This window comes from Mastomys coucha, unplaced genomic scaffold (assembly GCF_008632895.1).
Source record: "Mastomys coucha isolate ucsf_1 unplaced genomic scaffold, UCSF_Mcou_1 pScaffold23, whole genome shotgun sequence".
Lineage (NCBI taxonomy): Eukaryota > Metazoa > Chordata > Mammalia > Rodentia > Muridae > Mastomys > Mastomys coucha.
The window spans coordinates 90,543,622-90,557,059 of record NW_022196906.1 but is presented as its reverse complement, the minus strand read 5'-3'; the positions used below and the strand labels follow the sequence as shown (position 1 = coordinate 90,557,059).

Below are 13,438 nucleotides of genomic sequence, written 5' to 3'. Positions count from 1 at the left end.
CCTTGGGAGGGAGACCAGCTATCAAACAAGAAGTAGTGTGAGCAATTGTCATTTATTGCCACCTACTCCATGCAGGTCTGAACACCCAAATCCCAGCTCCTTCCAGAAGCTGTCAAAAGAGGTAGACTACTTCTCATCTCTAGCTTACTGTAACCGCGTGGAAATGAAGCCCAGGGCTATGGAATTTTGCCATTTTTTCCCAGAGAACCAGAAATCTAGATTGTGTGAACTGTCCCAGCAGCTACTAAAGACTGTGTGGTTAAGTCAAAACTCCTCAGTGGGCTCTTGTGTTTCCCCAGCAACATGAAGTCCTTCTTTATTCAAAATGCATAACCTCTGAGGCAGTTTAAAAAGTCATAGTAGTGACAAACGGTTGCTGGAGAAGGAACAGTAGCCTCCAGGAAAGACACACATGGCCCCATGGCACACATATTGTGGTTTGAACAGGAAACGTCCCCCATGTTTGAACACTTGGTCCCCAGTTGATGGTGCTGATATGCAAGGTTATAGAACCTTCAGGAAGCTGAGTCTTGTAGGGGGAAATGGATTATTGGCTAGATGGATCCTGAGGGTTTTTTTGGTTTTTTTTTTTTTTTTTTTTTTTTGGTTTTCGAGACAGGATTTCTCTATGTAGCCCTGGCTGTCCTGGAACTCACTCTGTAGACCAGGCTGGCCTCGAACTCAGAAATCCGCCTGCCTCTGCCTCCCAAGTGCTGGGATTAAAGGCGTGCGTCACCACCGCCCAGCCAGGATCCTGAGTTTTGATAGCCTGGCTTCACTTTATGCCAGCTATTTCTCTGCTTTCTGGCTGCAGATATCATGTGACCAGCTGCTTCCCACTTTGGCTGTTAATTTTACATTCCTTGTCATGGAGACAATATCCCTTCTATCCCTTCTCAAACCTAAGCCAAGGCAAGCCCACCATTATGCCTTTTGACTGACCAGGTATTTGGTCACAGCAGTGAAAAAAATAACTAGTTCCCTGTCCACCAGCCCCCACTTTCAGAGTTCCTCCCACACACCACCTAAAACCTACAGAGAGTTTGCAGCCCCAATTCCAGGGTTCATTTTAAATGAGAGATATAATTGCCAGCCAGTGTGGCTGATTCCAGGCCATTTTTTCTTTTGAGAGAGAGAAAACAGAAACAAACAAACAAAAAACCTAGGGCATGACGTCCCAGAAGCATAAGCAGTCCCCCCACACACCCCCACTGTCCACCCCCCACCCCTGTCCAGGTCTACTTGTCTCTGAGACCAAACCTTTTTCCATGTTCCCCTCTCTTCAGTTGAGAGCCCAAGAATAACACCCCCCCCCCAAAAAAAGAACTGCAGGCAAAATTTGTGTTTGTCTGAGCAAAATGTGGGCCGATGGTTTTCAAGAGTGCCAAGTAAACACAAAAATGGCTGGAGCTCCCAACAGGGGTGTATAATTGGTGGCATTTTTACTGGTATTTGTTTCTGTGGTTGTTTGACTCAGATTGATGGTGGAATGGTGCTCCATTTTCTGTTTAACTGGAAAACCCTGAAGAGGATGAGTCTGCCCTGAGCAGGGTGATTCCATCATCATGGTGCCTTGTGGGAAATGTCTGGAATCCTCTTAGATAGACATGGTAAGACAAACCCTAGGGATGAGCAAACAAAGGCATCAGTGAGCACTCTGGTCCAGCCACGACGTCTACTGCTGGAATTAATTTGGGCTTGGACCAAAGCTCAGGAGGGTGTGTCCCGCACCTCTGTACATCACCAGCACAACAGGTCTCTGTCTCCAGAGAGTCATTCTAATTCCCTAAGATCCACACTCCGTAAAGTGGGACTTCAGCTTCCTTTCTTAGTTTGAATGTTAACATCGACATGGTAGCCAGGATTAAATGTTTGACATTGACAACCTGGGGGAGATGTGGAAGCCTAAAGAAAGAACACTTCCTTTTGGTTATTGATCCACTCCAATCTAACTGCTTGGTCTTCAACAACAAAAACTAAGGCTCTCTCATGTCCTGTGGCTGCCAGAGTCAGGGATCTCCTGCACTTCAACAGTGCAGGGTCCCCATTGGAATGGCTGGGGTTGGTAGAATCTGGAGCAGGATTCAGGAGGTGGAGGAGAGTGGGAGGAGTGACTGTGATGGTGGAATAAGATAGCATGATGCAAGCCTGTGGCATCTCCTATTTGGTGACAGGGTCAATTTGTCTGATCCAGTGCTGGCCTGCTCTCCAGACAAGAGTGGCATGCGTCATCTAGGGTAGGCAGAGGTATGATGGCAGAGAGGGCTAGCTCAGCTTGGGACCAGCTCTGACTGTGGGAGGACATAGTCACACAGGACATAGGGGTAGGACATAGAGGTAGGACATAGCGCCATCAGGTGGAGCCTGGGGACTGGGTGGTGATAGGAAAAGGGCTGTGTAGTATGTAGAAGGTGACCTGGGACAAATTCCACTGTGGATTCCAGGGAGGGAAATAGTTTGGCCCCAGAGAGTCCCTGGGTAGGATAGGTGGCCCAAAGTGAAGATCTGTGGGCTGAATGAATTCCAAGCCTTTGTTGATTGTGGACATGGTAACTTGACTTAGGTTGGGGGATTGGACTGAAAGCATCATTGGGAATAAAAAAACCCTGCCCCTTGGAGTTACAGCCCTGAAAGACCTCCTTCCTCAAAGCCTCAGGGCCCCCTCTTGTGCTTGGGGTAATCAGGCACACCAGCATTGAACAGACACCCAGTTGTTAAAGCCCATTGCTTCAGTTAACCAGTTGAGCTGAGGGAGGATCTGGGGGTCATGAAGACAACAAAGAGTGTCCTTTGTAAAGCATTTTCCTCTCATAGCAGTGGAAGTTGTTAATAGATAACTGTTTTTCAATTTATGATTCTTTATGACTATAAAAGTAAGCCCTAAAAGGCCTTACCACACTGAACTCTGAAGCACATGTTTGATATGTGTCCTGATAGGAAGAGCGTCCTGCCCATGCAATTTCCTCTTGCAAATGCTTGATGCCCTGGTACCCCTGATGAATAGAATTGTTCTTTAGCTACACTATGGGCTGTACAGCCTAGCATGTGGGAGTTTACTGCAAAGACCTTCAGGATGCCTAAGGGCTGTAGCTGATGAGATAAATACAGCCAAAGCCAGGTACATGACCAAGCTGTCTGTCTCAGTTGTCTAGAGCCAGCCTAATAATAGCAATAATAATACTAGCTATTATATATATTTAAATATTTATTTAATTTAAGCATATATATTTGTAGTTAAATATATGTCTAACAATAATAGTACTAGCTAGAAATACCTCATTCTTCTGGGCTCTTTTCTAAGCCCTTTATAAAATTAATCCCCAAAATTCTCTTTAAGCAGAGAGCTTAGGCATGTTGCTTAAAATCACACAGCGCATAGCTGAGGAACCTGGATGCAAGCTCAAGCAAATTACATGAGATGCTTGTGGGGACCCTAGCAGACAAGGCAGGGGGTGACAGCTCAGGAGAGTCGGCTCCACCTGACTGGGTGGCCCTCTGGTGAACTTAGCTGCCATCCTGCCATCCTGTCTGGTACATTCTCTCCAGTTGCTTCCTTCCCAGTCCTCAAAGAGCTCTGCAGAGTGTAAAGCTCTGCAAAGCTAGGCTGGATGCAGAGGATGGCTCAGCCGCTGCTGGGATCAACACTGAGCAGGCAGTGTCATGGAAGGTGCCCCAGCTATTCTGACGTCCAGCTTTGGGATAGAATGGCCTTGTGATGTGCTCTGGCTACTGTCTGGAATTGCTCCCTAGCCTGAAGACTCCTCTTTCCACATGCTGGCCGCTGACTGCTAATAGATGAACATTTTACTCGGGTGTTTGGTTGGTACTGGTTCGGGGGAGTTCTGCGCAGAGGGCCCCTTGGTGCTCGGGACTGAGTTTTGACTGCAGAGTAGGAGCTCGGGTATGGTATCCCGGGACTAGCTGGCTGCGAGGCCTCGTCCACCTGTGCCAGGAGGAGCTATATTTCCAGACGCCATTCCTAGATGGTTTACTCGATCTGCCAACAAGTATTTATTGGTGCAACAGTGTAGCAGAGGAGGCTGGAAGCTGGCCAGACCTTTTGGTATTGATGGGGGCCAGAGAGCTTTTCCACAGGATGACTGCAAGGACACCCTCCCCTTGTCAGATTGTGTTCCTGCTCCGTGCTGAGCCTACCGCCTTCCTGTGCATCTTGTGTGGGCAGTGAGGTTCTCCCAACTTCCCTAATGACCGGATGTGGCTCCTCCAACAAGGTCCGTGTCTGACCTCCTCATCCTCTATCAGTTAGTTAGTCATCCCAGTTCGTTGCCAACCAGACCCTGTCCTCTGTGAGGACCCCAGATTCCACTCAGTGGGATTGCTCTCTTGGCTCACTCAAGTGATGGAGAAGTATTCAGGCAAGGATGATAACCAGGGAGACCTTTGTGACGAGTGGAAAAAGTCAGGAATTAATGCATGCGTGGTTCCTTTAATAGGTATAGGTAGAGGTTGCTTAGTCGCCATTAACAGTTCACACAGTCGTGCACTGAAGCACTGCCACCACCTTCTCTAGTCCCCAGCCCCCTCTCATCCTTGCCACCAGCCACCATCAGCAGTTTCTAGCATATCCTTCTAGACATATTTACAACAGGGAATTTTTAGATCACACTGTAAGCAGGGTTCTGTTTCATGGTTCCCTCCCCCACCTTAATGGATCTTGGCAATTGTTTAAGTATCAGTTACGGTAGAGTGGGCTCATTTCTTATTAACAGTTGCATGTATTTTTATAGTATGGTTGTCTCACAATTTAATTATTCAGATCCCTATTTTTGTACAGCCAGGCAGTTTCCTGTAAGAATAAACTTTTTAATCTTCATTCAAATTTCACTTATTCCCCCCTCCCACTGTTTAAGGTTCTCAGAGTCTCAGTTTTGCCATCTATGCAGTGGGATAGTTAGAAGGCCACGCCAAGGGCTGTAGAAGTGAAGCCTGGCCTGGCACACAGGTGACCCACTGCAGGTGTCCCCACGAGAACTGCCACCACACTTTTGCATTTCCCATCATCCCACTGGGCTCCTCTGGATGACTTGGTTACGAGTGGACAGGGCAGTAGAGTTTGTGGCTGTGATGCTGAGAAGGCTGTGGACATCTTACTGCACTGAGATAACAGCAGCTGTCCAGTCCAGCCAATCCGGATGTAAGATGTACATTGGCACCATAAGAACCTGGCATCCTTGCCAGCGCAGAATAGGCCATGATTTGTGTATTTTGTGGTAGTGGCTGCTGCCGAATGAGCTGACTCTGAAATGGAGACTCCATCTAATCTAGCCTTCTTGTCTACTCCTCTTATTAGCACCCCATGGAAAAGCACACAGTAGGTACTTCATAACTGAGTCTTAGTCTTTTTTTTTTTTTTTGTATTTTTTTTTTAAAGATTTATTTATTTATTATATGTAAGTACACTGTAGCTGTCTTCAGACGCACCAGATGAGGGCGTCAGATCTCATTATGGGTGGTTGTGAGCCACCATGTGGTTGCTGGGATTTGAACTCATGACCTTCTGAAGAGCAGTCGGTGCTCTTCCCCACTGAGCCATCTCACCAGCCCGAGTCTTAGTCTTTATAGCTACCTCTCTCACAGCACCCATTCACAGACTGCCTAGTAGGTACACAGTAAACGCTCATGAAGGCTTTGGCTTCTCACCGCCTTAATAGTTTTCCTTTTTCCTTTTGTAGCAGGGACTGTGAAAGTCACAGTTGGCCAGAGTCGAAGGAGCTGCCTGTGGTCACTGCCCGCCCTCTTGCAGTGTGACCCGTGCATGACCTGTCCCCGCTTCTCATTGTGTGCTTTGCCTAGCACATCTGTCCCCACATTCAAGCCAGCTCTAGGTTGTGTGATAGGCCAGGCACATCCATTCAGGACTCTACCATTCAGAAACTGGACCCCTACTTTTTATTCCTTTATCAAAGGAACAGATTTTCAGCTGAGAAAGCCTTACTCAGCTGCCACAGCCCTGCTTTGAGGGCATTTCCACACTTAATCACCAGGAACAGTCCCACACAGCCCTGCCATCACCAAGGGCTTTGACATGTAGATGCCATCATCTGAAATCAGGTGTGGGAGGGACTGCTGCTACTCTAAATGTCACTCTGGGCTAGTATGGCCTGGAGGTAGATCTGGCCTCAGGATCCCCTGGCACCCTGGGGTCCCCGTCTCTCTCTACCTAGCTGTTACCTGAGGAAGTCATTTTAACTCTGAGCTCAGTTTGTTCCTCTGAGAAAGAGAAATTTATTTTGCCTTGAGGTGTCAGAACCATCGGTGATGTATCGAAAGTGACCCATCTAGTTCCAGGCACACAGTAGGGACTCACAAAATAGGAGACACAAAACTATTAATTCGGCCTGTTAGTGTTCCATGGCTTGGAAGATCGTGGTGGACGATTGCTGTTGGTAAAGTCTGGTCCACACTGAAATCGGAGGGATTTCACATAAGGGACTATACTGGTGTTTCGAGGGTTTAGGTTATATGGTAGAAATTGTGCCAGCAGTTCAGAGGCCATCACAGAGGAGTTGGATGTATTCGACCTTCTCCAGGAACTGTTTCAAAAGTTTCCCCCGAGTGTCTTGTTCAAGTGTTTCCTCTGTCAGGTATAGTTCCTGGTGGTGACTTGCCTGGTGCAAGGACATGCAGACAAGTGGTCCCACTCCTGCTGTGGCCCATGTGCGTACCTATCAGGAGGAGGTGATGGGGAGAAAGGCCAATGTACTGTTGGACATTGATGGGGGAAAAGGGAGGAGACATGGGGTCTCCAAGCAGTAGAGTGAGACAATGTGGGGTCCTGTAACCAGTTGGTAGCCACATTGTACAGGGTGGTTATGGAATGGCCCAGAGAATAGGAGGACTTGCCAAGGTCGCTCACCAGTGAGCAGCAGAACCACAGTCAAGGCCCAGGCTCCAAAGCCTTTGAAGATGTTCCTGGCAAGAACTGAGCAACTGAATCACCAGTGGTTGATGGCTCTGTACCGGAAACCTGGTGTACCATGCAGAATGTGGATATGGGTGACTGGAATGCCAAGGTCGGTGAGGACTAGAAGGACCAGGAGGCATTTGCAGGGAAGCCTTTTAGCACAGGGATTCGACCTACATCTCTCCCTTCCTGCTCTTCTGACTACAAATACACACAGGGAGAGATCCGTGCTGGGTTCCTGGTGACTCTTCCAGTCAGAGATGCTGCCCAGATCCTCTGCAGACACTGGAACCAGGTACTTGGATATTGGAACCAATGATGGAACAGTAGAGAAAAGAACCCTACTATGTACTGTGTAGGCCACATAGGTATAGCTTTTCTGACTGCTGTGTTTCTCAGAACCCTCATCAGGGGAGTGACTGTGGGGATGGCAATTGTCCTGGGGAATCCTTCCACAGTGCAGATTATGTGTGACCCCGTAGGTCTGTGGAAGTTCAAGATTCTGCATTTCTAACAAACTGGGCTGATGTTGCCAATGGTTGAAGGTGTGGAAAAGAGCAGGAGTCCTCGCCATCACATCATGGCCCAGAAACCCTCCCATCTACCCCTTCCTTGCCAGGTGACCCTGCAGCTAGGCTGGTCTATACAGTTCCTCATAGTTTGGTCTTCCAGAAATGGCATGCTTGCCCATGACAGCAAAGCCTGGTGCTGCCCAGTCTGCCTGTACCCATTGTCCCTCCTGCCACCTGACGCCAGGGCAGGTCTTTGGCTTTGCCCCATGTCCCTGTAGGTTCTCAGCATCTCCTTCTCTCCTTTCCAGCTCACTTCCATCTTGTGTTCCCTTTCCCCATCTGCCACATGGAGAATCCACATGATTGTGGCAGAGTTTTGCTCTTAGGTGACTGGGAAAGGATTGCAAATGAAGCTGCTTGGCTACCGACACCTCCATGGCTGCTCAGGGCTTTCTGCTTGGTGGCTCATTGAATCTCCATGAAAGCCCCCTTCCCACCCAGGAACATATTTTGCGTGTGGGATGTTGGGAACTTAGGAGGATGAAAAGCTAGAGGCTGTCTAGTACCTACCTGGTAATTCACAAACTAGATCACCGAGGGTCGTGTCAGAGTTTTCTGTGGCGACAGCTAGGTCATTGCTGTAATATATACTTTATGATGATGCTGAAGTTGGCGTTAGTAACCTGCACTGCCACAGCTCCTGGGTACTCTTAATCCCGGGCCAGCCCACTGCACCCATTCTCATCCCACGCCCCTGGTGACCAATCAGAGTAGGAGGTGCCCAGAAAGCAATGAATGAGCAAGCATATTTCCTGGGCTGTTTCAATCAGTGGAGAGAGCTGCAGCCTGGAAGGCTGGCGGCAGCAGCATTTATCTGCCTTCCATCAGGGAGCCAGCTGATTCGTCCTGTCTTGTCCTTTGGTTAAGGCAAGGGGGGTGGTTAGCGTGAGTTACAGTCTGGCCCAGACACTAATAAGGCCGCTGTCTGAGGCCTTCCATAATTCAAGGGAAGGCTGTGCCGTGTAATGGCCTTCTTCGTCAGATCTTCCGGGACTCGGGCCTCTTTAATGATTTATTTGCCTAGGATGAAATTAAGCCAAGGCAGTGTGAGCTTGGAAAATACTGCCTCTCTGGCTTTCCCAGTCCATCCTGTTCAGAGGCCATCTTCTATAAATAGAGCTGTGAGACCTGCTGTGTGACCTGCCTGCTGGGAGCCCTGACAGACAAGGGCTGCCCCACCTCGGGCCCCTGAGACCACCACACCTGGCCTGCACGTGGTCCCTGTCTTCCACTAACCAAGCCACTGGGTTACAGCAGGGGACAGAGGTGCTAGCAAAGACTTATCTTTGTCCCAGTTTCAAAGTCCTTTTAGGACATGCTTAAAAAAACAAAAAAGATTGTTTTTATCTGCGCATTCTGCCTGCACGTATGTATATGCATTGTTTGCGTGTCTAAGTGCCTACAGAGTTCAAAAGAGTGCATCTGATCCCCTGGAATTGGAGTTATAGAGGGTTGTGAGCTGCCATGTGGGTGCTGGGACCTCTGTAAAAGTAACAAACGCTCCTAAGCTCTGAGCCATCTCTCCAGCACCTACCTGCTTTTGAGTATCTCCGTGTGGACCCAGACTGAGTTTCTTTCAGTACTTGCCCTCTGTTGATGCCCTGCCCCCCCCCATTACTTCAGCGGGGTGCCCCAGGGGCACAACCACTTTTGCCTGTGGTGTTTAGTGAGGTAGACGGCAGACCTCTGCCTGAGGCAGGGGGCCTTGCCAGCAGGGCTGTGCGGATGGCTGCCTCCAGAAGTAAAATGCTAGAGTCGACACTTAGGCCATCTGCTGAGTGTCAGATGGGATGTTTATGTTAACGCTTCTTTGGAAATCTAGAACCTAGAAGAGCCTGGTTACCTTAGGAGGGATGTGAGCGTAAGATCACGTTAGAATTGCAGGTGGCGGTGGTAGGCACAGGATTGGAAGGGGCTCTGACTTCCTATCTGTGCCTTTGCTACACACTGGCCTCAGACTATCCCCCCCCCCCCCCCCCCCCCCCCCCCCCCCCAAACCACTGCCAAGCTTGCCAATGTCTTTTCTCATCATTTTGGGAGCCACTTGGCTGCTCATTGTTCTGTCCCTTCCTTTGTATCCTGAGAGCTTGAATATGTCCTAGGTGACACCCTGTTTCTCAGGTCTTGATCTTAAGTTCTTGGTCCTGGCCCTGTAGCCCTCTGACTGTCTCCCTCTGGGAGGGTCTCTGAGCTAGCTTGTCACCTGTGGAAGTATGTGGGCATCCTCAATTTGCTCACTTGCCACCCACCTCTGCTCTCTTGGAGCCGCTGAAATACTATACTACCTATCACCTGCTAAATCAGGAATCCACAGTGGCTACAAGCTTCCCAGTCGGTTTATGTCACAAGCCCAGAAGCTAGCCATGTGAGATGCCCTGCTGGGGAGAATGTGGACAGGGCAGAGCAAGGAGTGGTATTCTGAGTTTCTAGAAACAGGTTGGGGAATGTTATCCAAGGCAGAAGTGAAGGTCTAGCTTCCAAAGCATTCCCCTTGGCTCTGAGACCAAAGACATGCTTAGCAGAGTTCATCTGTGATGTGTTGGGTACCACTGTTTGGAAAGGTGATCATACTCCACACATGTCTCCTCAGGATATCCTTAAGACCTCTAGGTTGAAGGGCAGTATATAGAAGCCCTGCCTAAAGCCAGGTCCCCAGAAACAGTCCCATTCTTGTGTGTCCCATTCTTTTATACCCTCCAGGTCAGTGGAGATATTCTGAGGCCCTCAGGTCTCTGCATCTCCTTGCCATCCATTGCCCTGTGTCCCAGCTTCTGGCCCTTGGTCATGGGAAAACACTCCCTTTCCACTGCACCTGTAGGAAGCAGGAACACATACACACACTCCTCACCGACGCTTCTGGGGAGGAAGCTGGAGAGGGTGCCAGTTAGTGAAGAATTCTAAATTTACAATAGTTGTGCCCCCATGAGCCTGGCTGCTTTCTTGCTCTGTATACAAAGACATGATCCGGGCAGTCATTGCCACCCCCGTAGTCTGTGCTGGTGTTTGTACTGACACAAGCCAGAGCCAGGCTGCTGCAATGAGCTCTGAAGGTCTGGTTTCCACTGTCCAGCCTGCCCTCAAGATTAGCACGGGTTTTGTTCCCGTCGTTTTTATCAGCGGACTACTCCATCACTCGTTTTCACTATCTGTGCTATGTTCAGCATTGGGAACGCTTGATGACAGTTTGAGCAAGAAACCGAACAGAGCTTAAAGAAATTTATGTTTATGATCAATCTGGATATTGATAAGTGTGATTAAGAGAATAGATCGAGAAGGGGTGACTGACAACTGTTATCTGGGAACTCCTTGGGGAGAGGGACCAGATGGTGACACCAGTGGAGGGCTGTGAAGGTCGCAGGGAGAGTAGTTCGGTGGGGACGAGCCTCTTGCCAACAGCACTGGACACACTGAGAAGGGCAGCATGAGACACAGGGTCATAATTGCCAGTCAGGCTCCTTCTAGTCCACTGTTTGAAGAAAGGCTGTTCTGAACCTCATTTGAGAGCGGGGCCACCCTTCTCTCTTCCACCGGCACTTGCCTCCTGATTCTACAGAATGGCCTGTGGTAACGCTGTTGAAGAGGCACCGTGGTCAAAGTCCTTATTATTTTCTGTTCTACCCACATGTTGGTTGAGAAATCAGTGGCCCAGAGACCCGTCCGGGTTATCGTGAGCTGCAGAGCAGAGCTGGGACCCTGCTGAGCGTTCTCTCATCTTGCTTCTGCTCCGAGCGAGCCAGATTCAGAGTTCGGTTTGGTTTGAACAGAGTTCATTAGGTTTGCTCAGAACCATCTGGAGGTCCATCCCACAGATGCCTCTGTGGAGTGAGGATCCCCAGTACGAGACTCAGCCAGCTCATCTCTGACTGGGTGTTTGCATTTCCGTTCCTTCCGTCTGGAGCCGTGGGCAGGGGATGCAGGGCATAAGCCATTCTATCCTTGGAGAGTTCCAGGGGAGGCAGTGCCACTTCAAGGCTCCGCCAGGTATGTTCTACCTATACTTTCTGTCTCCCAAGATGAGAGAGCCCCACAGACAGCTTGAGTGGCTTTCACCTCAAACTACCCAGAGGGGTATGGTGGATTGAAAGCTTCTGTTTCCTTTTTGGCTGATATAGGCAACCCTCCTTGACTGCTGAAGATACCGAGCCAAAATGGATTGTTCAGATGTGTGAAAGGAAGTTAAAATGCGCTCTTGAGTTGAACTAACTTGACATCCCCTGAGTCTGTGCTGGATGTGAAAAAGAGTAATAAGAGAGGTCTTGGGGAAGCATCCTGGATTGGGATCCAGGAGACTGGACAGCTGGCTCCAGCTAGGGCAAATGGTCTCTCTGTGTGTGCCTTGGTTTCCCCATCACGGGGAAAGAAGTTTGGACAAGAAAAATCTCAGGGGTCTCTACCATTCCGTTATCTCTGTTGTTGATTGTCTGCACCATCTGACTTGTTTAAGAGATAGTTTTCATGCCCATGCTGTGACGAGCTGGCCACAGGTGGCTTCTACAGTGAAATAAAGCAGGTCTTCAGTTCCTGGGCCGTCCTGCCCACACTCAGATGTCCTCCAACATGCATGGATAGTAGCCACCATCGTCGACAGTGGAGAAGTGGACCATTCCCATCATCTAGGAGTTGAGGCTCTCAAGGACAACTGCGGGGGGTTCATGGACAGAGCAAGGATATGGTTTCCCTCACGACTACTAGGCATAGTGTAGATTTGAGGCAGACTCGTGTGTTCTCTCAGGCCTCGGGAGCCAGTCAGGGAGGCGGGGAGTAAGAAGCTTGTTCAGTCAGGACAGGAAACCTTAGAGAGTAGACTAGGTGGGGAGGAATGCCAGGAATTCCAAGGCGGTCCTGGGCAGTGAGGCCCCAGCTGCAATGTCTGCCACTGCCCAGAAGCCAGGCTGAGTTTCTCAGCACCTAGCTCTGAAATTTCCTCAAACCCATAAGCCCATTGAGCCTCTCTTGGTAGGCGAGAGGTGAAGAGTAGGCATGATGGGTACTGGGGATAAAGTAAAACAAGACCCAAGAGTTCTGTGTACATGGGTAGGCCACCCACACAGCACCATACTTCATTCTGTGATCATACAGTCATGTGCATGAGCGTGTGTGCACACACATACAGATACATGCTCCTCTGTGACTTTAGGGTATTGGTCCTGACTTTTTCAATAGGGCCAACGAGTATTTGGAGAAGGAGACCGTACATTCCTCCTCTGTCCCCACAGCCCTGAACACCCAGCAGCCTCTCCGAGTCCATGCAGTCCCTCTGTAACAGATGGCACTGCTGGCTGTCGCTCCGGGAGGTGAATATCGCCTTTCTTCTTTCCCTCTGACCCTGTGGCCTTTCAGCCTCAGATTCATGCTTGAGACTTGCTGAACACTTTCCTTGTCTGCGACACATTTGAGCATCTGGCCGGGTCTGGATGTCATTCTCTGAACCCCCGGCTCACCTCAGCTCTGATCCCACCCTCAACCCCCTCCATCTCTTCCTTGTATAAACAAATCCAGGGCAGAGGCCAGAGGCCAGAGCTGGGCCTCCACAGCATTTCCCCCTGGACGTCTTGGTGAAAAGCAGTCTGGAATCAGGTTTCACTGTTGCCCTCCCAAGGCTGAGTGAGACAGGCCTTGCTGAAGGTGGTCTTTCTTCTTGATGTGTTGAAGGGCTGGCTACACCAGCAGGGCTTGGCTGTGGAACTGGGCAGCATTCCCTAAGCTGTAGCTGAGCCTCAGAATGAGGCGGTGCTTACACCCTCCCCAGAGATTCCCACCCTCCCATGCTCCCTGTGGTGATGAGGTTCCAGACTCAGGGCCCATTGTTGAAACCCTGGGATGCTTCAACATCCATGTTCATGTTCATTGGACACTTGTCAAGCAGGTGGCACAGGCAGCTCTTAGTCTGTTTGCGTGTGTTGCCTTCACATCAGAACTTCCCATCTTTTGAGTGGCCACA

The 13,438-nt window shown here is 49.6% G+C and overlaps 1 protein-coding gene across 3 annotated transcripts in view; it reads left to right on the top strand.

The window, feature by feature from the left end:
- Positions 1–13,438, top strand: part of Spsb4 (splA/ryanodine receptor domain and SOCS box containing 4) — a 74,404-nt gene that overhangs the window by 23,763 nt on the left and 37,203 nt on the right. The gene's annotated exons all lie outside the window — the stretch shown is intronic.